The sequence below is a fragment of the Gossypium hirsutum genome, chromosome D12 (genome assembly GCF_007990345.1).
Source record: "Gossypium hirsutum isolate 1008001.06 chromosome D12, Gossypium_hirsutum_v2.1, whole genome shotgun sequence".
NCBI classification, from domain to species: Eukaryota; Viridiplantae; Streptophyta; class Magnoliopsida; order Malvales; family Malvaceae; genus Gossypium; species Gossypium hirsutum.
The window spans coordinates 53031772-53058277 of record NC_053448.1 but is presented as its reverse complement, the minus strand read 5'-3'; the positions used below and the strand labels follow the sequence as shown (position 1 = coordinate 53058277).

Sequence of the window (26506 nt, the reverse complement as noted above, 5' to 3'; positions counted from 1 at the left end):
ACTTACCTGGGATAAATTGTAATATTTACAGTAATTCAGGGACTATTCCGCTAATTTTTCTTGTTCACGATTATCTACGGGATCTTGATCTAGAATATAAAATTACTCATTTATTAGCACATATTTCAGTTCCAATTCACTTCACAATGATTACCCTTCAATTTTTCAAATTTACACAATTATCCCAAAGTTTTACAACTTTTGCAATCTAGTCCCTTAACTAGTTAATCTATCAATTGAACTAATTTTCCTTAAATAATAATTTATCTAAATATTCTAGGCTATCATACAGCCTTTAATAAAATAGAAATTTAATACCAAACTCTAATATTTAACCTTTTCACAATTTGATCCTAAAATCAATATTTAACAAAATCACTTTATAAAATTATCATATAACAAAATTAAAGCTCTAAATCCATGTTATTTATCTAAAAAAAATCTTATATTCATCAATGAAAACTTCCAAAAATAAAAAATTAATGAAATAGATAGTTGGACCTAATTGTAAAAGTCTCAAAAACATAAAAATTTCAAGAAAAGTGTAAGAATTAGACTCACATGGAGCTAAAATATGAAAAACCAACTTAAGGGGCTCTCCTATGGCTGTTTTTGGCTGAAAAATTGAAGAAGAATTGCCTAGAAACCTTTAAAATTTTAATTTGTATGTTTAATTTCAATTTATTTACAATTTTTCCCTTAATTCATATTATTTTATTATCTTTTATCATGCCATCCCACTACACCAAATTGGGTATATTTGTCCTTTAAGGCCTCCTCTATTTATTATTTAGGCCATTTAATCACTATTTCTTAGAATTAACAAGTTTTGCACCTTTTTCAATTTAGTCCTTTTTAATTAATTAACTATCGAAACGTTAAAATTTTCTAACAAAAATTTAATACTACCCTAAGGACATTCCATAAATATTTATAAAATTATTTACGACTCATTTTATAGAAACGAGGTCTCGATACCTGATTTCCTAAAACCACTTGTCTTAAGATTTTATCACTCTAACCTAATAATTCATTATAAAACTTAAATTTCCAATTAAAAATCTTTCTAAAACCACATTTTACTCATAAATTCTAAATAATATAATTTACGATCTTACTCGTTGGATTTGGTGGCCTCGAACCACTATTTTCGACACCACTGAAAATCAGGTTGTTACATTTTCACTTGCCAAATCTACCTAAATTTTTTTTAATATTTTTTAAAAGAGAGGCCAAAAGACATAACTTTGGTATACTTCAGGTACTAATTTGGGACAAAAAAAAGTTTAGGTATCAAAGTGAAAAAAATGGGTACACTTTGAGAGTTAAATCGTGAATTAAGCCTATATAGTTCTGCCTAGAGGTGTCCATGGGTCGGGTGGCCCGGCCCGGCCCGGCCCGGCCCGAAGGCCCACCCAAAATATGGGAGGGTTTGGATAAAAATATAGGCCCGAAATATGGGTTTGGGCAAAAAATGAGGCCCGTTTAGAAAACGAGCCTGGCTTCGAGCAAAATTTTTTTGGCCCGAGCCCAGCCCGGCCTGAAAATATATTAAATATATATATTTTATTTTTAAAATATAATAGTTTTAGTTTTATTTTAAGTTTTAAGTTTTAAGTTTTGTTTCATTTACTTTCACTTCCCCGACATAGTCTTCCAAAATCCCTAACCCTATTGTGTCTTCCTCCTTTTTTTTTCCCATTTCCAAAATCAAGTTGTCTACTTGTCTCCACTGAATCACCGATCCACCTCCACCGTCAAGACCTCCACTGATCCACCTCCGGTCCTCCACCTAATTCCAGAATCAAGCATTTAATGGTTTGTTTATTCTCGAATCGCCAACAAATTCATATTTAAGGTAAATCGTTTGTTTATTCGTTAATGTTCAATTGTTCATAACTTTATATGAATTTTTATGTTAATTATTTTGATTTTTGGGTAATAATTTTTTCAAAGTTATGAATGGCCTAATCTCTGTGGGTCTAAACAAGACTGTTAGGGTGATTTAACTGTATGACCGAATACCAGAATCAAGTATGACCGAATACCCATAAAGTGTTGTGCATTATAGTGGGAAGAAATTGAAAGTTGGGTTGCTTTCTGGTTTCTTCCATTTGTGTTAGGGTGATTTAACTGTATAATAAACTGCATGTACATTGGTGGTGTTGTGCCATATTTGTATGTACCCAATATCTGTATGTAACTTACAAACCTTGAAATTGAACAAGGATTTATTTAGTAACGAAAGTGGACAAAACGAGATGTGTCTGAACTCCTGTTCTGATGCATTTGAAACATGTGGTGAACACAGTTCCTTGTAGCAATATGAATAACGTGTCTAAGGCTCTTTCTTTGCTAGCCTGCGTTCAAGATGTTGGAAACATGATATGTTTGCTTGCCTGTAATATCACGAGAAAACATCATTTGCAAATAGTTTTTTGGATGAAGGTGGAATGCATATGGCCTTGTTTGATTCCTGAAGTGGTTTTATTTGCAGGATATCAGTTTGGCTTTGTGTATGACTGGACCATACTCAAGCATCCACAGCTCACTGGTAGCTCCAGACAACGGGTCAGTGCTACGCAACCTTAAGGTGTACATTTCTCCTATCAGGATTATTCTTAATCCCTTTCTTGTGTATTTTCAGCTGTGTAGTGGAAAAGCTGCCTTAAATTCTGGAGCGTCTGTCGAAAGAACAAATAAGCTATCAGGTGTGCTCTGTTCTTTAGAGAGGCTTTTGGGAGGGGGATAATTTTTTTGTGATTAAATTTTTTGAATTTTTTTAAGAAATCATTAACAATGGACCCCTTCCATTTTCTGTCTGTTTGTTTCTGGTTAATCCGGGTAACTTCATTTCCTTCTTCTTATTCTTCTTTTATGAAATGAAATTTGTCAATTAGCTTTCCGTTAATCTATGATTCAATCAAATAATTAAGCGGTAAACGTTTGTTTATATGTTTATATCTGGAAATGAAGTTATCGGAATTTTGAAATTGCATGGGATTCGAGTTTAATGAATTTATTATAATGTTTACTGAGATCACAAACTTACTTTCTTCATTTAATCTCATCTTTTTTGTTTTTGCTTTGTTTTATTGCAGAAACAATCGACATTGAAATCGATTTGGCTTACCTTTGCTTCCTTTCCAATAAGCTTTCATTTACATTTTCTTTTTACAATTTAATTTAATTTGATTTTCCTTTATTTTACTTTGTACAACATTTTGCAGATTAGCAGATTTTCCTGTAAGCTAAAATTGCTTATCTACTAGTAGGAAAATAATGGGATTGAGAAATAGAGATGCTTCTATTTATGATCTACTAGTAGGAAAATAATGGGATTGAGAAATAGAGATGCTTCTATTTATGATTTTGGATTGGATTTATGCAGTTTGAATTTCATTAATTTCTTTTTTGGTACATATGTAATTTAGCTTATAGAATAAGTATGACTATCTCAAATGTTTAAACGCAAAGGATGTTTTCTAGTTTAGGTTTATATTATATATTTAATAATCTGCCTATTGTTTATATATAAATTTGAAATCTAATAAATGTTTTTGTTCCATTCAATTCTTATTCCTTTTTTTGTTTGCATTTTTGTTTGCGTTTTCCTCTACATAACGGTAACAGACTTTCAAAGTTAAACTATTTTATCTAGTTTTCATTTGTAGACCATGATATCTTTTTAAAATTATTTCAAAATTTTTTTATACACGGTAATTTTAAAGATAACTGATTGTAGCTTAAAATTATTTCAAAAGTTAGTATGAATTTTATTAAAAAAATATTTAATAACAAATTATATATTTATAATTTTTAAAAGATTAAATTAATTTTTTATTATTTTAAAGAGTTCAAAGTATAATTTTTATTATTTATAACAAATTAAAGAGTTATTAATTTAAAATTCTATATATTATAAAAGTATGCATCTAAGTGGATGAGTAGTTTTTTTTTTGTTAATATAACAGCAAGTTAATTAGTAGTTTAAAGAGTTATTAACTTAAAATTCTATATATTATAAAAGTATGCTTCTAAGTCTAAGTGGATGAGTAGTGTTTTTTTTTTGTTAATATAACAGCAAGTTAATTAGTAGTTTAAAGAGTTATTAATTTAAAATTCTATATATTATAAAAGTAATCATTTAAAGAGTTCAAAGTATGCGTCTAAGCTTCTGTTGGTGACTTCCTATGAAGCAAGCAAATAAAATATTATGCTCAACTTTTTAAAATTATAAATGGAACATTAGCCTATTGTTTATATAATGGTAATAATGATTCTTAATATGAAGTAGATGAAAGAAAAATCATTGCCCTAAATAAAATGTAGGTACATTAATTAGAGTCACTACATCATCCTATTTGTTTTAACCTATTTGTTTGGCATAATGACACTGTTGTGCTCAAAATTTCACATTATTGCCTTGCTCTTCTTCTTGCTTGGCTGCTCAATCGTGGCTGTTATACAATATTTATGTTCAGTTATTTAATAAAATATTTGTATATATATTCAGTAACCGAGTTATAAATAAGATTATTTTTGGATTTCAGGACTTGAATTTTTATGACTATGGCTAGTTCGAACACTCCTATACCTGTGGACGATGGGTTTAATGAGTATGAAAGTGCTGTCAAACGTCAAAAGTCTACCACTTCAAAGATGTGGGATGAAATGACAAAGCTTGAATGCGAGAACTAAAATGAATTGAAGACACAATGTAATCACTGTAAAACTATCTTCTCTACTAAGTCTTCTAGTGGAACCTCTCATTTAAGACGTCATCTAAATAGCTGTTTGAAAACAGTTAATAAGGACATCACTCAATACACCATAGTCACTCAACCATCACCAGAAGGTGTTCCATCTATAAAAAACTATAAGTTTGATGTTGATGAGTGTCGTCAAGCTATTTCTACTTTTCTTGTGTGTGGCAAGCATTCATTTAGGACAGTTCAAGAATCGGGATTTAGATACATGATGAGAATTGCTAGTCCTAATTTTAAGAATATAAGTAGACAAACAGCTACTAGGGATGTCCTAAAGTATTATGCAAAAGAGAGAGATCGTGTTAAAGAAGAGTTGGCTAAAACACCTGGTTTAACTTGTCTAACCTCTGATAATTGGAATTCGGAGTATGCTAATGATGAATATATTTGCATTACTGCTTATTGGGTTGACAAAGATTGGAAGCTACAAAAGAGAATCATAAGGTTTAGAGCTTTATTTCCTCCGTATGATGGTTTGAACATAGCGGATGAACTTGTTTTATGTTTATCTCAATGGGGTATAGATAAAAAAACTTTTAGCATCACTTTGGATAATGCTTCTTATAATGATGTTATGGTTTCTTGTCTTAAAAATCGTTTTCGTGCAAACCGAACTATTTTGTGTGATGGTGCTTTTTTTCAAGTTAGATGTTGTGCACATATATTGAATCTTATAGTTAAAGCTGGTTTGGAACTTGCCGATGATGTTGTTAGTAAGATTCAAAATGGGATTAGGTACATAAAAAAGTCAGGAATTCGTAGGAAAAGATTTTATGATGTGACCGCAAAAGTTTTCATTTGAATGTGACCAAAAAGTTACTATAAATATGTGCTAGATTATTGGGGCCAACGGGATAAAGATTATCAAATGTTTGCACTTTCTAACGAGGAGTGGAGAAATGTTGCTATTCTTTGCAAATTTTTGAAAGTCTTTTATGATGTGACTTGTGTTTTTTCTGGTTCTATTTATCCAACGGCTAATCTTTATTTTAGAGGGGTTTGGAAGGTTCACAAGGTCTTGCTTGATACAGTTAAAGGTTCTTATTCGTTTTTAACTCAATGGTTAAGCAAATGCAAGAGAAATTTAATAAGTATTGGGCTATGTATTTGTTGATATTGTCATGTGCTGCAATTTTAGATCTTCGTTACAAGTTGAATTATGTGCAGTATTGCTTTAATACAATCTATGGTATTCATGCTTCGGATTTTGTTGAGACCATTCTTAGCAATCTTAGACTCTTGTTTGATGAGTATGTTAAGAAATCCAAATCCACGTCTTCCTCTTTGGCTGAGAGTTCTAGTGTTTCGTATAAAAATCCTGTTGATTCTGGTTTGGATGAACATAATGATAATAATGCTGATTTTGGGGGATATTTTGATGAGAGTGATGATTATAAACAGTATTTTAATGAATCTAGCACTAGGAGTGAAAAGTCATAGTTGGACATTTATTTGGAAGAACCAGAGCTTGAGTTGAATAGTCAAATAGATGTTTTAGATTATTGGAGCAAAAGTTCAATTCGATACAATGAGCTTTCATTATTGGCTCGTGATCTTTTGGCAATTCCAATATCGACTGTAGCTTTCAAATCGGCTTTTAACATAGGTAAGAAAGTTATCACACCTTTGAGGAGTTTACTTAAGCCAAAAACGGTTCAAGCCGTTGTTTGCTTGGATGATTGGATGCGAGCTAAGGGATTTTCAGCAGGTAATTATTATTCTCGTTTTATTGTTATAATTTTATATTATTTTTTCGTCAATTTGATTATCTAATTATTTATTCTTATTTCATGTTAGAAATTGGTTGCAAAAAGGACGATGACGACGATGAGGACGATGAGGATGATGTTTCTTCAGTTGCTTTTTAAGATACTTTCTTTCTAAATGTTTAAAATTTAATTTAGCTTACAATTTATATTTTGTTATAAAATTAAATATGTTGATGGATTAATGTATGAATATTATGGTTTGTTGTTTATTGCTATAAAATTAAGTATGTTTAAATATTTTGTTATAAAATTTAGGTGACAGGATAGAATTGGAAGTGATAAAATTGGACTTATAGCAATGAACTACCTATGGGGGATTTGAGAGTATTGTTACTGATATTACAAAGGTTTGTTCAAGAGTCTTGAATACAATTTGCAAAGAACAAAATGTTACCTTAATACAATTAATAAAATGTTTATCTCAGGTAAACTTGATATAAGTGATATAATTTGATAATTTTACTAACAATTAATACAATTAACAATTAATAATTTTACTAACAAAATATTAGTAACAATTAATAATTAATAATTTGATATAATCTGATAATTTTAGTAATAATTAATACAATTAACAATTAATAATTTTACTAACAAAATGTTAGATTTTACAAAATGTTGACTGGTACAAAAAAAATATAATTTGATACAATTTTAATAACAATTAATTTTGATAACAATTAATTTTAATAACAATTAGTTTTAATTTTAATAAAAATATAATTTTAATTTTAATTAAAACCGGGCCGGGTCGGGCCGAGCTCGGGTTCTATATTTTTCCCCGGGCCGGGCCTAAACAAAATCTCAGGCCCATATTTCGGGCCAGGCCGAGCCCGGGCCTAGGAAGCGAGCTGAAAATTTTTTTGGGCCCGGCCCGGCCCATGGACACCTCTAGTTCTGCCTAATTTTTTTTTAAATCAGACTGGTGGTCGAATATGTCAAGTCATTGATTCATCGATCTAATCAGTCTAACTAGTTTGATTTAAAAATTATTAAAAATTAAAAAAATCTTATTCAATCGATTCGTATCGGTTCTTGGTTAAATCAATTCAAAGCCACTCTCCAGACTAATAACTTGGTTGGTTCCCGGTCCAATCAGCCGATCTAGTCTAGTTCAAACAACACTAATTCTACCCCATTACTCTAATAAGTGTTCGTAGTTTAGCATTATTTTTTAATATTTTTTTAAAGTTTGATTTAAAATTTAGTTGATTAGTATTGAGTTCAAAAAAATGATTTTGAGAAGATAAAATTTTCATTTTATACATAATATTGTAAAGTAAAAAAAGACCAAATTTTATTACTAGTTCATGTACTATATGTAAGTTACGGGCTTAATTCTTATGTTCTAATTTAATTAGTTTTAGTATTTTTATACTTTTCAAATTTTAAAATTTTTGATTTGACCTAAACACGAGCAATTAAACCCATTAGGTCAAATATGTCATTAAACATGTGGTATTATGTGTGCTACATAAAATTTTGAAAATAACACGATTTAATTTATTGGATTTAACATCTATCATTTGTGTTAGAACTAAAATTTTAAAACTTGAAAAGTACATAATCTAAAAATGACCAAAACTTAGAGTACAAAGATTAATAGCAAATTTTCGTCAAGTAAAAAATATACATTTACTAGTTTGTATACCGATGCTATGCAGGGATTAATTGTATTTATAAATTAAAATATATTAGATAAATAGCTATGTCTATTTTAAATTATAATAAATAAATTAAAATATATTAAAAAATTGTATACAGATTATTACAGAAAGTTAGTTTTATAAAATTGTTTGTGTAAAAATAAAATTAGAAATATTTTAAATAAAGTTGACAATAATTAATAAATAGTACTAATTAAAAATAAATACTAAAAAAATCATGAACTTATGAATTACTTTTAGTATTAATGGACTGAATATGTAATTTTATAAAAAAACATTATTTTTACATGAATTTAATTAAAAGCGATGAATAGGGATGCATTTGTAAAACAAACCAAAATTTGTCTATACTATATATATAACCATAATTTTTTGGCATATTTTTAAATAATACTAAAACACTTGTCTAAAAAATATTTCTTTTTCAAGTAAAAAATTAAAGGGTAAACTACACCCATGGTCACTTTTGTTTACCTTAGGTTACGTTTTAGTCATTTACGTTATCATGTTGTAACATTTTAGTCACTGAGCCATTAATCGTTGTTAATGGTGTAACGGTAAGCTGACGTGGCACGTTAAATCATCATTTCAAACAAAATTTTAGGTTAAATTATACAATTGATCCCCATATTTTTTCGTTTTAAGTAATTTAATTTTTTTTCTTTTATGTTCTTTAAACTTTCCTCTTTTTTTCCATTCTCTTTTGTTTCTCCCTCTGTTTTCTTACCTTTTCCATTTCTTTTAACATATTAGGAAGTCGAATTGGCAATGAAAAAAGTAGGAAGTCGACTGTCATCATTTGCCTATAACCAAAACCCATAAACCCATACCATGCTTCTTTTTTCACTACCAATTCGACTTCCTGGTATGTTAAAAGAAATAAAGAAGGTAGAAAAACAGAGGGAGAAGTAGAAGAGAATGAAAAAAAAAGAGAAAGAAAGTTAAAAGAACATAAAAGAATTAAATTGCTCAAAACGAAAAATTATGGGGACCAATGTATAATTTAACCTAAAGTTTTTGTTTGAAATGATGATTTAACGTGCCACGTCAGCTTACCATTACACCATTAACGACAATTAACGGCTTAGTGACTAAAATGTTACAACACGATAACATAAGTACTAAAATGTAACATTTCAAACATAAGTGTCTGAAATGTAACCTAAGGTAAACAAAAGTGATCATGGGTGTAATTTACCCAAAATTAAAATATCCTCAAATAACATAACTTGTTTTAAATATGGAGGGTCATTTTTTGTAATTTCCTAATTAAGTTGGACTTGTGACGACATCAACTCAATTAGGGATTTCATTAATAGTACAGATTATTAAACAACAAATCGGTTGAATTGGTAATCGGATCAATTGGACTGGTCAAACCGAGAACTGATGATATGATCGGTTGGACCATCGATCCGATTTTGAAAATATTGTTTTAAGGGTAACACTGCCGTCAACTGCTTTCTTGTTGCTACTGGTCAGCCACCATTTCAATCCGTAACAACCTTCCTCCGCCTTCAAGAGCCAATCAAGAGTACCCAAGATAAAAGTTAGAGATGAAAAGACGAAACCAAAAAATAAAATCTGAAGAAAAATGAGAGATGAAAAGTTTAGGCGGCAAGGAAATTAGGGAAAATAAAAAAAGAGAACAAGTGGAAGGAAGTAGGCTTTGTTTTCGGCCATGGGCCTAACCATATTGGTCCTTAACAGTAATTTATAAATTAAAAGATTGGTCCAAGTTATATTTTAAGTTAGTGTTTTTTTACTAAAGTGCTTTTTTTTAAATAATTTATTATTTTATATTATTAAACAGTAAATTGATTAAACTGATTGAATCGGTCAAATAAAAAATTGATGATCTAAATGGTTCGACCACTAATCCGGTTCTAAAAACATTGTATATGAAAAGAAGTGAGGAAAAAGTAGGGAAAAATGGTTGGCCAGCGTTGATCAGAAGCAGATTCGGGCCACCATTAGTAGTCCTAAGTTCAGTCCACAATTGCACGGGGCCATTTTTGTTTCTTCTATTTTGGATCTTTTAGCCCAAAATTCCATTGGGTAACGTTGCTATTCATTTAAGTATATTGTAAGTAATTGCTTTCAAAAAAGGGTATATTGTAAGTACACCCTTAAAAAAAGTATACAGGGTATACGAATTCTTCTAATTCCAAGAGTTTAGGACCAACCATTTTTTTTCGATTTTTGAATAAAAACCAATTTTAAAGGAGATCAAAATAGCTCTTAAACAGTGAAAAAATGGAACCATTGAAGCATTTAATGGGATATGTTAAAACCTTTTTTTGGGGGGGGGGGATTAAATTCTAAGAGAGAAAGAGGATTGATTTTTGGGACAGTAAAATGAAAAAGAAAAATTAGCTCTTGGAAAGAGGATTAATTCTCTACTATACAAATGGTTATAATTTTAGGTTGAAGGGTTTGACCGCGCAAAATTTTTTTTTTTTGTAAAATAAAGAAGATGAATACAATTAGTTGTAATAAAATGATAGGCCTCAGGCTTCATGGTTAAGTAGCTTAAATATTCAGCAACTTAAGATGAAAATCACATTAGAATATATATTAAATAGAGTAAAAGTTCAACAATAATGGTAGTAGCCCAATTGGTTCCCAATTGACCTAGGTTTGAATCTTTTTTTTTTTTTTTAATTTCATAATTTTGCCAAAGACACTCCAAAATATATCTATATAATTAAGTGTCAAAATTTAATAAGAAATGGGAAATACCCTAATGGTTAAGGCCCCCCTTAAATGACCAAGGTTTGAGCCGCTTCCTCCTCCCTTTTAATTTTAATTTCAAATTTCGGCAAAAACTTAGGAAAATTGTAGGTGAAGCCCCTAGGAATTGGCCCAATTCTTTCCTAATTAGGATTCATAACTTACCCTTCCTCAAAATCCCAATAGAATTAGAATTCTACCATCTTTTTATCTTCTTTTCCTAATTAGAATTTCAATTTGCCCCTTTAGAAATCTTGATAGAATTTGCCTTCCATTTTTCTATTTATTCTCTATTTGTTTTCTTTCCATTTTATTTACACCATTTTTTATCCTAATTGTTAATAATTATTTTTGCTTTCGATATCAAATCAATCCCTAATAAATTGATTCTCTATAGATTGTTGAATTTATCGTTAATAGCCTATGTAATTCCATCAAGTTCGTTAAATGCATCTCGATCTTAAGTGTAGGACCCAAATTTCATAGCATTTCTATCCGATATTGATCTTTCAAATCAATTAGTCGATCTTTCGCAATTCTTGACGAATCTTTCATTAATATCGTTGAATCTTGATAAATCTTAAAAAACAAACCCTAACCCGTGTACAAATATCGTTTGAAGGACCCGTTACAAATGCATCGGACCAGATTTGAACGTGAGGGACATCGCTCGGAATCTCGGTGACAGATGTTGATACATGCACAAATGGGGTGAAATTTATTAGATTCCAACCATCAAAACTGCCAATATTCAGGCTTGGGAAATCAGTAGACTTGTGACGACTTTTTGGAAGGATTCTGGCATATTTGGGTTGATATGTCTCATGTCATTTGAAGATCTATCTCTTAGCTTTGAAACGCATTTTGAATCACTCGATTTTGAGTTCGGGAGCTCAAGTTATGACCGTTTTAATGAAGACTGCGCAAGCAGAATTTCTGAATGGGATTATTACGGGAATTACGAATTTTGGGCTTTTAATTCGAGTTTAAATCATATTGGGTTCGGGTTTTAGACTTAATTTTTATTATATATGAGCCCAATATTATATTTGTCAGATCTTATTATTTTATTCTGAATTTTTGATAATTATTAAGTATTTTAAGTTATTTAGGAGTTTTATGTTAACAAGAAAATTTAGTTTAAAATTACTTCTTGTTTAGGTTAAATTAGAGTTCTAGTATACTTAAGAGTTTTATTTAGATTTATTTAGCTAGCCTATATATAGGCCTTTGCATTGTACACAATTCATTCAATTCATTATTATTCTATTTGTAACACCCCTTACCCGTATTCGACACCGAAATAGGGGACGAGGCATTACCGGAGTTTGCTAATTAATTTTCAGACATTTCATTTTTTTATCTAACATTCATATTTATAACCAATCAAAATCAAAACATTAGTGACCTAACGTTAACCAATTTAACTTATACACGCCATTATAACCATAATCAAATCATCCAACAAGCTTCCGATAATCATTTCAAAGCATCTAATAATTATACATATTACCAATAATAATTCGGTTCCAATATAAAACACACATATATATAATATTCGTTACCAAATAGCATTCACTTAATTGAAATTAAACAAAATGTAGTTCATACAAACTTACCTGGCTAAATTGCAGAAATACCAAAATTCAGGGACATTTTGGAAATTTTCTATTTTTCTCGAATTTCCACCCAATCTTGATCTAAATTAATATTCCATTTAATTTACTAATTTAAATAATAAAACAATTCATTTCATACAATTTGGTCACTTTTTGATATTTTTACAAATTTACCCTTAAAATTTCACATTTGTTCAATTTAGTCCCTGAAACATATAAATTGGTCATTTTTAATGAAAACTCATGCTAGTTGAATAATCATATATTTTCCTCCTCCTCCTCTCCATTCCACATCCTTAATGTACATAACATGCTTATAGGTAACATTATCTATAATTTCACCATTTGCTTATATATATTCATTCAAAGCTGTCAACTTGAGTCGAAGTCACTAAATTATTTATATCTTGAGATACAGAACTCCAAATTAAGATCTGTAAATTTTATCTGAAACTAGACTCACATATGTTCTTACCAAAAAATTTTCAGAATTTTTGGTTTAGCCAATAAGTACAGTTTATTCTTTAAATTCATCATTATTCTGCTGTCTAACAGTTCCGACCCTTCTTCACTAAAAATTAATTATCTCCTCGTACAGAATTATAATGATGTTTCCGTTTGTTTCTATTGAAAATAGACTCATTAAGGATTTAAAAATATAAATTTAAGCCTCTAATTATTTTTCTCAAATTTTTGATGATTTTCCAAAGTCAGTACAGGGGAACCCAAAATCATTCTGACCTTATCTCACAAAACCTACTATATCTCATAATTTACAATTCCATTGCTTACAATGTTTCTTCTATGAGAAACTAGACCCAATAAGATTTAATTTCATATTTTTTTCATCCTCTAATTCAATTTATACGATTTTTGGTAGATTTTCAAAGTCAGACTACTGCTGTTGTCTCGAAACTGTTTTAGTGTAAAATGTTGATAACTAAATTTATAACACTTTCCTTTCCTTTCTCTTCAACATTTTCCATCACTTTCTCTTATTTCCCTTTTTTATCATAACAAGAATATAGAAACTTATATAATGAAACTCTACCTTAACATTAATTTCCTACTTTTTCAATAATATCAAACTCAAAAGTATATAAAAATCTTGATGTTCTTACCTTATGCCATTGATTTCAATCTTTAACTTGATTTTCTCCCTCCTCCAGCTTCTATTTCTTGAATCTAACTTGATATTCTAGCTCCCCTAGTCTCCTTATCAATTTTCTCTCTTGGTGGCTATGAAAATTTCTTTGATTTCTAAGTGAAAATGGTGAATTTTGGTGGGAGGACCAAACTGTAAAGAAAGAAAATTCTTTCTTTTCCTCTCTTCTCACGTTAGTTTCATGGAGAAGAGATGATTTCTCATCATCTTTCCTTCCTTTTATATTAATCATTTATTAATAAAATAATACTAAAAATCTTAATAAAATAATAATTAAATAACATTTATCTAATTAATTAATTAAAATATCACCAACATCATCATTACCTTCTAGAATTCTCTCTCATTCTAATTTACCATTTTGCCCTTCATAACCTTTTGAAATTCCATCCTTGAGTCATCACTTAATTTGGTAAAATTGCAATTTAGTCCCTCAAAATTATTCACCTTTTCAATTTGGTCTTAATTCATCCATTTTCCTTAGTTTCTAGATTATTCCACCCTTAAAATATTTACACTATTGGTCCTTCAACTTTTTCATATTTACACTTTAACCCCTCAAATTTTGAGTATTTACTCTTGGGCAACAAAACTTTTCTCACTTCTGCGATTTAATCCTTTCTTGAATTAATATGTCATAATATACCTTCCATTATTGACATAACTCAATTTCCCTTTTTATCACTTTATTTCCTTATTTTATCATATCAGGGATATTATCTGACTTTTTTTTTACTATAGTAATTTTCGGGGTATTACAATTTCATAGCTAGTTAACCCTTCTAGCTTCTAGAATTCAAATTCTACATTTTATACAAATAGGTCCTTTCCTTAATTAATCACTAAATCGATAAAATTTTCATATCAATATTTTCATGCAACCTTCCTATCATAATGCAACCCGTGTCATAATTTTAAAATAAATTTTTCCTTGTCGGATTTGTGGTCCCGAAACCACTGTTCCAACTAGACCCAAAATCGGGCTGTTACACTATTTCTCTTTTGAGTTAATAAATTCTCTCTGGGTTTTTCTTTTTAAGAATTTCTCTTGAGTTTCTTTTAGAAGAGTTTTAACAATCTTTTTAGATTGTGGGGATCATCTTCAAACTTTTTCTTGCCAATGTTTCGATCTTGGAGGGAAAATTAGAGCTGCTTAAAGGGGGTTGTGAATTTTTTGTGTTTCTAAGGCTTCATAGGACTTCAACACGCCACGTTCTATCTTTCCATTTATCTTGTTTATTTTCTTCTTTAATATTTGATTTATTATTTGATTTTAGTTATTTAGTTTAATTATTTTATCTGACTTGGATTCAATTTCATTTCAAGTTGTGTCAAAATCTAAGTTTCTTTTCGAACGTTTAGAGCCCTAAGTCAAATCCCGACTTTGACAAACTTTACGATCCGCTTTCTCGTTCATCCTTCTCATCCTTTATCATTTGGTATCAGATTTGGGCGTTTTAGGTGTTATTTTTATTTTATAAATTGATTTCTAGAAAATAGCCTCAAAATAATTTTTACCCTATAGTTTTCAATAAACATATTTTTCAATGGATAAACGATTTTCAAACGATTTGAAATTTTACATACTATTTCTTGGCACTATTTTAGAGTATAAAAAAAATATTTCCAACAAAAAAAGTGATATAAAAAGAACAAAAAAATACGAAAAAAATAAAAAAATATTATATGGGGTTAATTTTGTGCCAAAACTTTTCAGACCAGATCTACATTATTTGAGGAAGCTCCAGTTTAAATTTCCTGATTTTTGGAAATTGGAAACACCTCGAACGAAGTTTATCAAGTTGCTTCGCAATTTTTCGGGTTTTCGGGTTTCAACAATTTTCATTAACTCTTAGCCTTAGGTTTTCATTTGTTTTTTTTTTGCTTTTTATTGTTCCTTTACACATTCTAACACTTTCTTGTTTCTTGTGTTAGTAGGTTAAAGCACGTTACATATTCCTTCCTTTGTGCAACAGAATTCTTTGATGTCTAGCCGGTTTTGGACTCATAATGCTCTTAGGTTTGCTTTTTTAGTTTGATTCTAATACATTTTGATTGATTGATATCGACACTTTTTAAAAGACTCACAAGATTAATTCTTACCTCATTGAGAATTTGATTTTTATTTCTAAGTGCATAACAGTGAGGTTTGCTTAAATTTTCTTTTCTCGAGTGTTGTGTTCTTTCCAGGCTTTCATAATGATTCGTAATACTATGATTGGGAAGTTGAGAAAAGATTAAGAGGTTCGAAATACTCGAGATTAGCAATGTGACACTATTCTAGACATGATCAACAAAAATTTAGAATGTTTAAGTACAAAAATTGAGCGTCAGAATTGTAATTGGGGAGATAAGATTGATCAGCCTCGTCTTCGTGCAAATAATGCTTGTCGTGTCTTTTGTGCAAATGATGAGATTTTGGTTAATAATGATCGTATGCAACATTTTTTAGCTAAACCAAAGTTCAACATTCCACCATTTCGAGGGAAAGTATGATCCCGAAGCATATTGTGAATCAGAATTAAAATTTTTTTGTTACTACAAATGCTGGGAAGAGGAAAAAGTCCAATTGGTGACCATTAGATTTTTAGATTATGCATTAAGTTGGTGGATTCAACTTGGAATTGATTGTCAAAGAAACCATGAAAGGGTAATTGAAACATGAGGCGAGTTGAAGCAAGTGATGCAAAAGCGTTACGTTCCTTCTCGTTGCTATAGAGAGGTCTCAACGAGACTTCAACGCCTTGTTCAAGGTAATCGATCTGTTGATAAGTACTTTAAGGAGATGGAGATGCTTATGCAAAGAGCAAATATACAAGAGGATGAAGAAACTACTATGGTGTGATTTGTAGATGGCTTGAACGTTTCGATAGCCAATGCTCTTAATCTTTCCACCTATATTAATCTTGAGGAGATGGTACACAAGGCAATTGAGATTGAGCAACAATTTTAGCAACATCAATCTCATCCATTTAGAGCATCACACTATTATCGAGGTACAAGTTCCAATTCTACTTTTAAGAATTCGAAACCTCCTTATGCTACTAATAAGTTGCTGCCAAAACATGTTGAGATTAAACCTTTTGAGTGGAAAAGTGCGGCTCCTACAAAGCATTCATTTGCATTTTTCAAGCAGTCCATTTCTACTAATTTTTCACCAAAACAACAAAGAGCTCATGACATTGAATGTTTTACGTGTAAAGGGAGTGTGCACTATAGTCATAATTGTGCCAACACAAGACTTTTGTTAATAAAAGAAGATGGCAAACTTTGTGAATCGAAAAAAGATCATAATGAGAATTTTTTCCTCAAATCTATGGAGTTAGATAAGGTAGAAACGTCATATTCTCCTATTGAGATAGATTGTATTAAATTGAATATTCATAATACTTGTGAGGGGGATATGGAAAGTGAGGAAGAATCATGTGAAAAGACAGAGAGAAAAGAGACCTTGAGTGATAAAAGTCTACTTGATGGTCCAAATTTGGTGAGTGAAAATCCATATGAGTTAAAATTGGAGAGTTCTCAAGTGGAAAAAGAAAATAAAAAACAAGAAAATAACCGTAAAAAAGTGAGGACTGATTTTGTTTTAACTAACGCTAACTTAAATTTGTTTAGTGGTGTTTCTTTGTTACAGGATTTCAAGGATCCATTGACAGAATCTCAATTATATTACTTTACCATCGATAGACGATTTTACTTGTGGCAAAGAGGTGTTAGAAGGAACGAAAAGTAATGATACATCAGAAATTGAAATATGTAGGTGGTAATGTTTTTGATAAGTATGCTACTGATTTTATTTTTCCTTACGATATGCTTTCTCATTGGTTAAGTTTCAATAAAAAATGGTTTGAAAGGTCAATTGATTTTATGAGTTTATCTATGTATTTAAAGTTTACTTTTGTTGCATTCAACAGGTTTATTAAAAAACCTCATGCATTTCATCTTGCAACAAAATCTTCTACCTTAGACTCTAAATATGAATTTTTACATAATAATATTAAACTACTTGATTTTTATAATTATGTGAAATTCTTGACTCATCGTTGGAAATTCTTATGGATGACCATACATATTAAAATAAAGTTATAGGTTATTTTTTACTTGAATCACTCGTGTGCCTAATATTTCTTTGTCTAGTGTTGATGATTTGTTTTTGAAGGAGAGACACTTAATCCATGCTGATTTGGGATATCAAAATCATATCTTTGATCCTGGAGATAGTTTTGGCGCACAAGAAAGCTTAGGTAAGTATTTTATTCATTTTATTGTTAGTTATTCTAATCGCTTTTCTTTCTGTGAAGCTAAATATTTGGGGACGAATCTTCTTGAGGAAGGGGGGAATGATGTAGATCTCAAGGCACAATTTCAGACCCCTAAATGTGATGGGTTCACATTACTCAAGGCCCAACAATAATGTCAAAGGTTAAGCAAATCAAATCAGGACTCGATCAAAGAAAAGATTTGAGGATGAATCTTTTTGAGGAAAGGAAGAATGATACATGTACAAATGGGGTGAAATTTATTAGATTCCAATCATCAAAACTGCCAATTTTCAGGCTTGGGAAATCAGTAGACTTGCGACAACTTTTTGGATGGGATCCTGGCATTTTTGGGTTGATATGTCTCACGGCGTTTAAAGATCTATCTCTTAGCTTCGAAACGTATTTTGAATCACTCGATTTTGAGTTTAGGAGCTCAAGTTATGACCGTTTTAGTGAAGACTACGCGAGCAAAATTTCTAAACGGGATTATGACGGGAATTACGAATTTCAGACTTTTAATTAGAGTTTAAATTATATTGGGTTCGGGTTTTAGACTTAATTTTTATTATATATGAGTCCAATATTATATTTTCAGATCTTATTATTTTATTATTATTTTATTCCAAATTTTTTCTAATTATTAAATATTTTAAGTTATTTAGGAGTTTTATATTAACAAGAAAATTTAGTTTAAAACTACTTCTTGTTTAGATTAAATTAGAGTTCTAGTATACTTAAGAGTTTTATTTAGATTTATTTAGCTAGCCTATATATCGGCCTTTGCATTGTACACAATTCATTTAATTCATTATTATTCTATTTATCTTTTGAGTTAATAAATTCTTTCTGGGTTTTTCTTTTTAAGAATTTCTCTTGAGTTTTTTTTAAGAATTTCTCTTCAGTTTCTTTTAGAAGGGTTTTAACAATCTTTTTAGATTGTGGGGATCATCTTCAAACTTTTTCTTGCCAAGGTTTCTATATTGGAGGGGAAATTCGAGCCGCTTGAAGGGGGTTGTGGATTCTTCGTGTTTTCAAGGCTTCGTAGGACTTCTACACGCTACGCTCTATCTTTTCATTTATCTTCTTTATTCGCTTCCTTAATATTTTATTTATTATTTTATTTTAGTTATTTATTATAATTGTTTTATCTGACTTGGATTCAATTTCGTTTCAAGTTGTGTCAAAATTTAAGTTTTTTTCCAAACGTTTAGAGCTCTAAGTCAAATTCGCGGCTTTGACAAACTTTACGATTCGCTTTCGCGTTGATCCTTCTCATCCTTTATCAGATGTTTATTCTTTTACAAGTGAATTGAGGCAAATCGTGCCTCGGAATAGGGCCACACAACTAGCCACAAGGACATGTGGGCCACCCGTGTGGACCACACGACCCTTCACATGGTCATGTCTCCCTAAAGCCTTAGGTTTTTTTATTCTCACACGGCCTGCCACACGATCATGTCTCCTCCGTACCTTAGTTTTTCAATTTCCACACGGTCTCAGTCTGTCACACGACCTAGCCACACGGTCGTGTACCCCATCTACACGGTCTAGGGCTTTCCACACAGTCCGATCACACGACCGTGTGTCCCCTATTTTCCAAATTTTATAGTTTTGCCCCTATTTTTCAAATTTTATAGTTTTATCCCCTATTTTTCAAATTTTTAATTTTTGCCCCTATTTCTTCAAATTTTACAATTTTGTCCCCTATTTTCCCAAATCTTACAGTTTTGCCTTTGTTTTTCATATTTTACAATTTTGTCCCCTATTTTTCAGATATTATAGTTTGCCTCTATTTTCTAGATTTTATAGCTTTGCCCATATTTTTTAAATTTTATAGTTTTGTCCTTATTTTTTAGATTTTACATTTTTCCCTATTTTTAAGATTTTATAGTTTTTCCCCTGATTTTCAAATTTTACAATTTTGAACCAAAATTTTATGTTTTGACCACTTTATTTCTAGATTGTTTTTAGTGTTTTGTTTTATTCAGTTAAGTCTCTGACAAAATAAATAATGTTAGAATCCATGATCCGATTGGTTGAATTATTAATATTTTGTATATGTATGATATATTTAGTTTAGTCCTTGTATATGCTTGGAATTGTCTTTAGAGTTTTTATTTGCTCAATTTAGTCCCTAATATTGTGTTATTCTGAAAGTTATGATTTAATGACTGAAGTGTTATGATTATATTGTATGTGAAGTGCATATTACATGCTATTGACATTGAGAAACAAATAATCTGTTAGTGTTAATAATGGCACCAACCTATTGAAATACATGTTAAAGCATGTTAATTGCAAGTGATGAATCAAATACATGTTAAGCATAAACACTGCTAGTGTTGATTTATTCTATTTCAAAGCGTGTCATATCCCATTGCATGGGGTGGGATGATAGTTTAATCTGCAAACAATGTGATTCGATTATGAACCAAGTGTTAGTTTGTTTAGTCTGCAAATATGTTGTGCACTCACAACAAGCAGCAGTAACTGCAAATAGTGTGGTTCGATAATGAACCAAGTGGCAGTTTGTTTAATCTGCAAATATGTTGTATACTCACAGCAAGTGGAAGTAACTATAAATATGTGGTTCGATCATGAACCAAGTGGCAGTTTGTTTAATTTGCAAATATATTGTGCACCCACAACACGTGGCAGTAACTATAAATCAGCTGTGGTTTGTCCACAACCCGAGATATAAAGTTGGATTAGTTCTGGGGGAACTCATAGTGTGGTGTGTAGCGGAGGAGTATGATATTTTCTGTTAAACTAAAACTGTATGGCATTTATAAAGCATGTGCACACAAACTGGATTTTCTGTGATGACATATTTATATTTTGTATAAATTGTTGAGTGAATTGAAATACCAATATTCTAAAATTGCTATTATGAATCCTGAGATACTATTGATGGTTAATCTAAAAAATTGATACTGTGATTTGCTATTTATCCACAATTATTCTATGTGTTATTATTTAGTATGACTTATCAATTGTTTGCACTGGTTTTGCTTGTAATGAAACTCACACTTCATAGCTCACTCCCTTTTTAATTTCCATCTTTTCAAATAACCCACCAGGTTAGGACACGAACACGGCATATAAAAGGGCTCGGCTCAGATCTATTTTTTCATATAAATATTTTAAAATTATTATTTGATAGTTCATTATTTAGAGATTGTATGAATTTATTTTTAAACTGTGGCATGAGACTTAGGTTTTGGTTTGATTTAGCGTGCTTGACATTTAAATTAATTTAAAATATTATTTTTAATTAATTAAGCATGAAATATAGGTTTTATTAAAACTAAGTTAAAAATCACTTTCCACTACTAATTTGTAAATAAACAGTGGGTAATAAATAAATGAAAAAATTAACTAAGTTTTCGTAAAGAAATCACTTTTACTTAGGGAAGTTAAACTAAAACGTTTTTTTATAACTTGACAACTTTTCTAAAAATAGACTAAATTTTCTTCTAACATAAATAAATATTTTAAGTTGATTGTTTTATAAACTCCAATCGTACCATGTCATCTCGGTGGCCGATGTAATCTCTTGAATTCGAGCCTAACGTTTAGGTTGGGTTGGGGAGGTTATAGAATTTCTATTAAAAACACATTTATAACACAAAATATACGTATGCATGAAGTTGGAATAAGTAAAAAAAATTCGACCTCAACATTTTAACCGAACTAATTAAAAGTATCAACTATTTTAACTAACTAACTAACTAACTAACTAACGATATTACGTAGAAAAATTGAATTATATCGAATTAAAGTATAAATAATAAAACTTAAATTTAAACATAAGAAAACAACCATAATCATAATTCAATATAAAATAATCATTTGTATTTTGATTTAATTCAGTTGGTATAAGTAACATATTTGGAGCTTCAAATGTTTAGTTTATAATTTGGTCCAAAAATAATAGCCCAATGCGGATAGGGAATCATACTAGTTTATCAATAAAAAATCAGAACAAATATTTGTCTAAGTGTCAAACTATGGGTTCAACATAATAGTTTCAGCCAAATCTAATTTATTTCATACTAGTTTATCAATAATAATGCACATTCCACTTCGTATCTATTTTTTTTCAAATTCACTTGCTACTATCATATAAAATTCAAATAAATCCTTCTCGACAGAATTTAGCAAAGACTTTAAATTTTAAAAGCTGTAGGTCACCTTATGAAGCATAAAAAAAGGGCCAGTTGGCCTTTGGTTACGTAGCCCCCTCATGTATTTTTCATGCTTGGGATTTGGCATTTATTGGAACTTGAAACCGATAGCAAATAAAATTGAATTTTTTAAAGGTTGACAGCTGGCTAGCTTAGTCTATATCTTGAGTGCTTCCAGAACAATATTACTCTTTTGAGACATTGATGTATCCATGAAATATTTTCACATCTCTGTTTTTCTTTTCATTGATGTATATATTACATTGGCTATTGAAAGAAAATTTATAAAATTGGATTTTTGCTTTTTACTCCTAGGGAGATTGAAAAACAAAACTAGGGAAATGTCAATTACTTTATTCAACATCCAACTTAATATCAACTTATTATGGTGGATAGGTCAAGGTAACATAAAATTATATAGTGGTTAGAAAGAGTAGAAATAGTGTTCTTCTTTGAGTATTTGAATTAAATTCGAATATTGGAATCTTTCAACCCGAATAAAATTAGTCTCAAATTATAAAACGGATTAGAATACTTATTATAACAATAGCAAAATTAAGATGTATATCTTTAATATAAAACTACAAATAATTTACATTTTAACCATGAGATAACATCAAATTAGCATTAAGATAAAATAATAGTAACAAAAAGATAATTAAGTATATAGTAGTTATAGACCGTGGTCGTTATGGAAATTGTTTAGGGACATTGACTATGGCACTAAGTAGTTGACTCAATTTCAGATCATGATTATTCATTGGTAAAATAATAATATAGCGGATGCTTTAGTGAAAGCGGGTATATCGATATCTTTTTTAAAACCTTATGGTGAATTTGTTAACATTCTTTTACTTGTTGTTGTGCGGAGATTTTTTATTTGGCTGTCAGTTGTATTGTTGTTGTACTCCTACTGTTCTTGAAAGAGTTGGTGGTCCCAACATCTTTCTTGACTTATTGCATTTGAGTGAGAAAAAAAAGTATATAGGAGTGAATAAGAAATTAACTAAAAAGAAAAAAATAGAGAACAATTATATTCGTCTAGTTTCTTTCCTCTAAGGAATCAAATACATTATTTTCTTTTGAAAATCCTATTGATAATTATTGTGCTGAAGCGTGTAAAAGAGTAAAATTATTTTACTAAAAAATCACACTAAGTTCAATTCTCAGGAAAGAGAGGTGGATCACAAGGATCGCTTAAGTACCAGGTCTTTCCTAGCCAGAATATCCCTCAATCGTAATTTAACAGCACAATAAATCACTACAATCACACTCACAAAATATGCAGAATAATACCATAAAGAACATAAGAATTTTAACGAGGTTCAGCAAATTTTCCCTACGTCCTCGGGCACTACCAAATATATTTCACTCCAAAATACAAGTGAAAATTTACAAAGAGATAGAGAATAATGCCTTAAGTAGAGAATGGAAAATATATGATACTATGAATGAGAGATGGTTAGGCCTATTTCTAGTTGAGGTTCAGGGATCAACTTGCAAAGTCACTATATAATTAGGGACCAAATATTGTAAATATCTCAGATTTCTTATGCCAATATTTCGATACCCATATCTTTGACTTTCCAATATTTGATACCCAGATATTTGACTTTCCATAATATGGATGATTGCCAATAATCTTCACCTTGAAGATTTGATTCGAATAATATTATCTTCACACAATTCTCTCTACCTTTGTCAACAACACTTGATAGTGCCTTCTTCAACTGTTAAACTTGCAGAACATTGATCAAGTTTAAACAATGTTCGAGCTTGATTGTTGTTACCACCTTGGTCATCATATCTGCGGGATTATTTGCAGTCTTAATCTTTTGAAGGTGAATTTTCCCCTTATCAATAATTTCCTGCACAAAATGGAAACGTACATCGATATGCTTTGTACGTGCATGATAGACTTGATTCTTTGCTAAATGAATAGCACTTTGACTATCACAATACACGTTAATATGCTCCTGAACCAATCCCAAGGTTTTAACCATCATTGTAACCAAATAGCTTCCTTTACAGCCTCTGTTACAACCATGTATTTGGCTTCTGTGGTTGACAATGCAACTGTAGAATGCAGTGTAGACTTCCAATTTATTGGACCTCCAGCAAGTGTAAACACATAACCGGTGGTTGATCTTCGTTTGTCCAAATCATTAGCATAATCAGAATCAACGTACCCAATAACACCTTTACCAAGTGTAGTATCCTGCTTGAACAGTAATCCAATATTCATGGTCTTCTGAATATACCGTAGAATCCATTTCATAGCTTGCCAATGTCCTTTTCCAGGATTATGCATATACCTGCTCACTATACTAACTGTCTGTAAAATGTCGGGTCTTGTACACACTATTGCATACATCAAGCTACCTATTGCATTAGAATACAGAACTTGTAACATGTATTCTTGTTCCGTATTCGTCGAAGGAGATAGTTGTGCAGAAAGCTTGAAATGAGAAGCTAACGGGGTACTTACAGCTTTTGTATGCTCGTTCATGCCAAACTTCTGTAGTACCTTCTTCAAATATTGCTTCTGAGACAAACTAACTCTGTCATGAGCTCTATCTCTACATATTTCCATGTCAAGAATCTTCTTAGCTTCACCTAGATCTTTCATCTCAAATTCAAGGTTGAGTTGAGTCTTTAATCTTTCAATTTCAACCTTACTCTTAGATGCTATAAACATATCATCAACATATAAGAGCAAGTATATGAAAATTTCTTCTTGTAGCTTCTGAAAATACACGCAATGATCAAATTTACTTCTTGTGTACCTTTGCCCTTTCATGAATTGATCAAATCGTTTGTACCACTGCCTTAGAGATTGTTTCAATCCATAAAGCGACTTTGTCAGTTTGCAAACCCAATTTTCTTTATTAGCAACCTTGAATCCATATGGCTGAGTCATATAGATTTCCTCTTCCAAATCACCGTGTAAAAATGCAGTCTTCACATCGAGCTGAACTAGTTTAAGATCATATTGCGCAACCAAGGCCAGCAAAATCTGAATAGACGAATGCTTCACAACTGGAGAAAACACTTCACTGTAGTCTATTCCTTCTTTCTGAGCGTAACCCTTTGCTACCAATCTAGCATTGTATCGAATTTCATTTTTACCAAGAAATCTTTCCTTCTTTGCATATACCCATTTACATCTAATTGCCTTTTTTCCTTTGGGTAGTGTCACCAAGTCCCATGTCTTATTTTTATGAAAAGATTGCATTTCTTTATTCATAGCTTGCTTCCACTTTACACCATCAGGGTTACTTCTTACTTCTGTGCAAGTAGAAGGAACATCATCATCTGTAATTGGAAGTGCATAGGCCACCATATCATCAAAGCGAGTAGGCATACGAATCTCTCTTTTTGGCCTCTTATAATTGAATCTTGTTGCTGTAGAAGTTTTTGGGTCGAAACTTCATCATCATTTGTTCCTTCAATTTTAGATGGATCATCATTAACCTTTTCAAACTCCACCTAGTGCAAAGTACTATTGGTTTTGTCATCTTTTTGTGAATCATTGTTCTTCATCATGGTTGATTCATCAAAAGTCACATCTCTACTGAAAACAATCTTTCTTGTATTAGGACACCAGAGACAGTATCCTTTTACTCCACCAGTTATACCTACGAATAATGTTTTTTTTTGCTCTTGGATCTAACTTAGATTCTTTTACATGATAATATGTAGTGGAACCAAAAACATGTAAAGAATCATAACCAGTAGTAGGTTTACCAGTCCACCTCTCCATAGGAGTTTTTCCATTTATTATAGCTGATGGCAACCGGTTAATTAGATGGCACGCATATGTAACTGGCTCAGCCTAAAATTCCTTACCCAATCCAGCATTGGACAACATACATAAAACTTTCTCTAGTATATCCCGATTCATACGTTCTGCCACCCTATTCTATTGTGGTGTATCCCGAACAGTAAAGTGTCGCACAATGCCCTCATCTGGACATACTTGTAGAAATGAATCATTCTTGTACTCAGTATCATTGTCTGATTGAAGTCGTTTGACCTTTTGACTAGTCTGGGTCTCCACCATCTTCTTCCATTTCAGAAATGCATCCAAAACTTCATTGTTTCTTTTCATTAGATACACCCATACTTTTCTTGAATAATCATAAACAAAAGTAACAAAATAGTGCATACCTCCCAAAGAAGCCACTTTAGTAGGTCCCCAGACATCACTGTGAACATAGTCTAGAATTCCTTTTGTATTGTGAATTGCTGAATCAAATTTTATCCTCGTCTGCTTGCCCAGAACATAATGTTCACAAAATTTCAATTTGCAAGAATTTGCACCTTTCAACA

General features: G+C 30.8%; 1 long non-coding RNA gene across 1 annotated transcript; it reads left to right on the top strand.

The window, feature by feature from the left end:
* The first annotated feature begins 1611 nt into the window (after positions 1-1611).
* On the top strand, positions 1612-6775 carry LOC121224229 (uncharacterized). The gene is made up of 5 exons (XR_005921830.1): positions 1612-1858; positions 2498-2571; positions 2648-2711; positions 3102-6477; positions 6567-6775. It is a non-coding gene; the product is annotated as an uncharacterized lncRNA (long non-coding RNA).
* The last annotated feature ends 19731 nt before the right edge of the window (positions 6776-26506 follow it).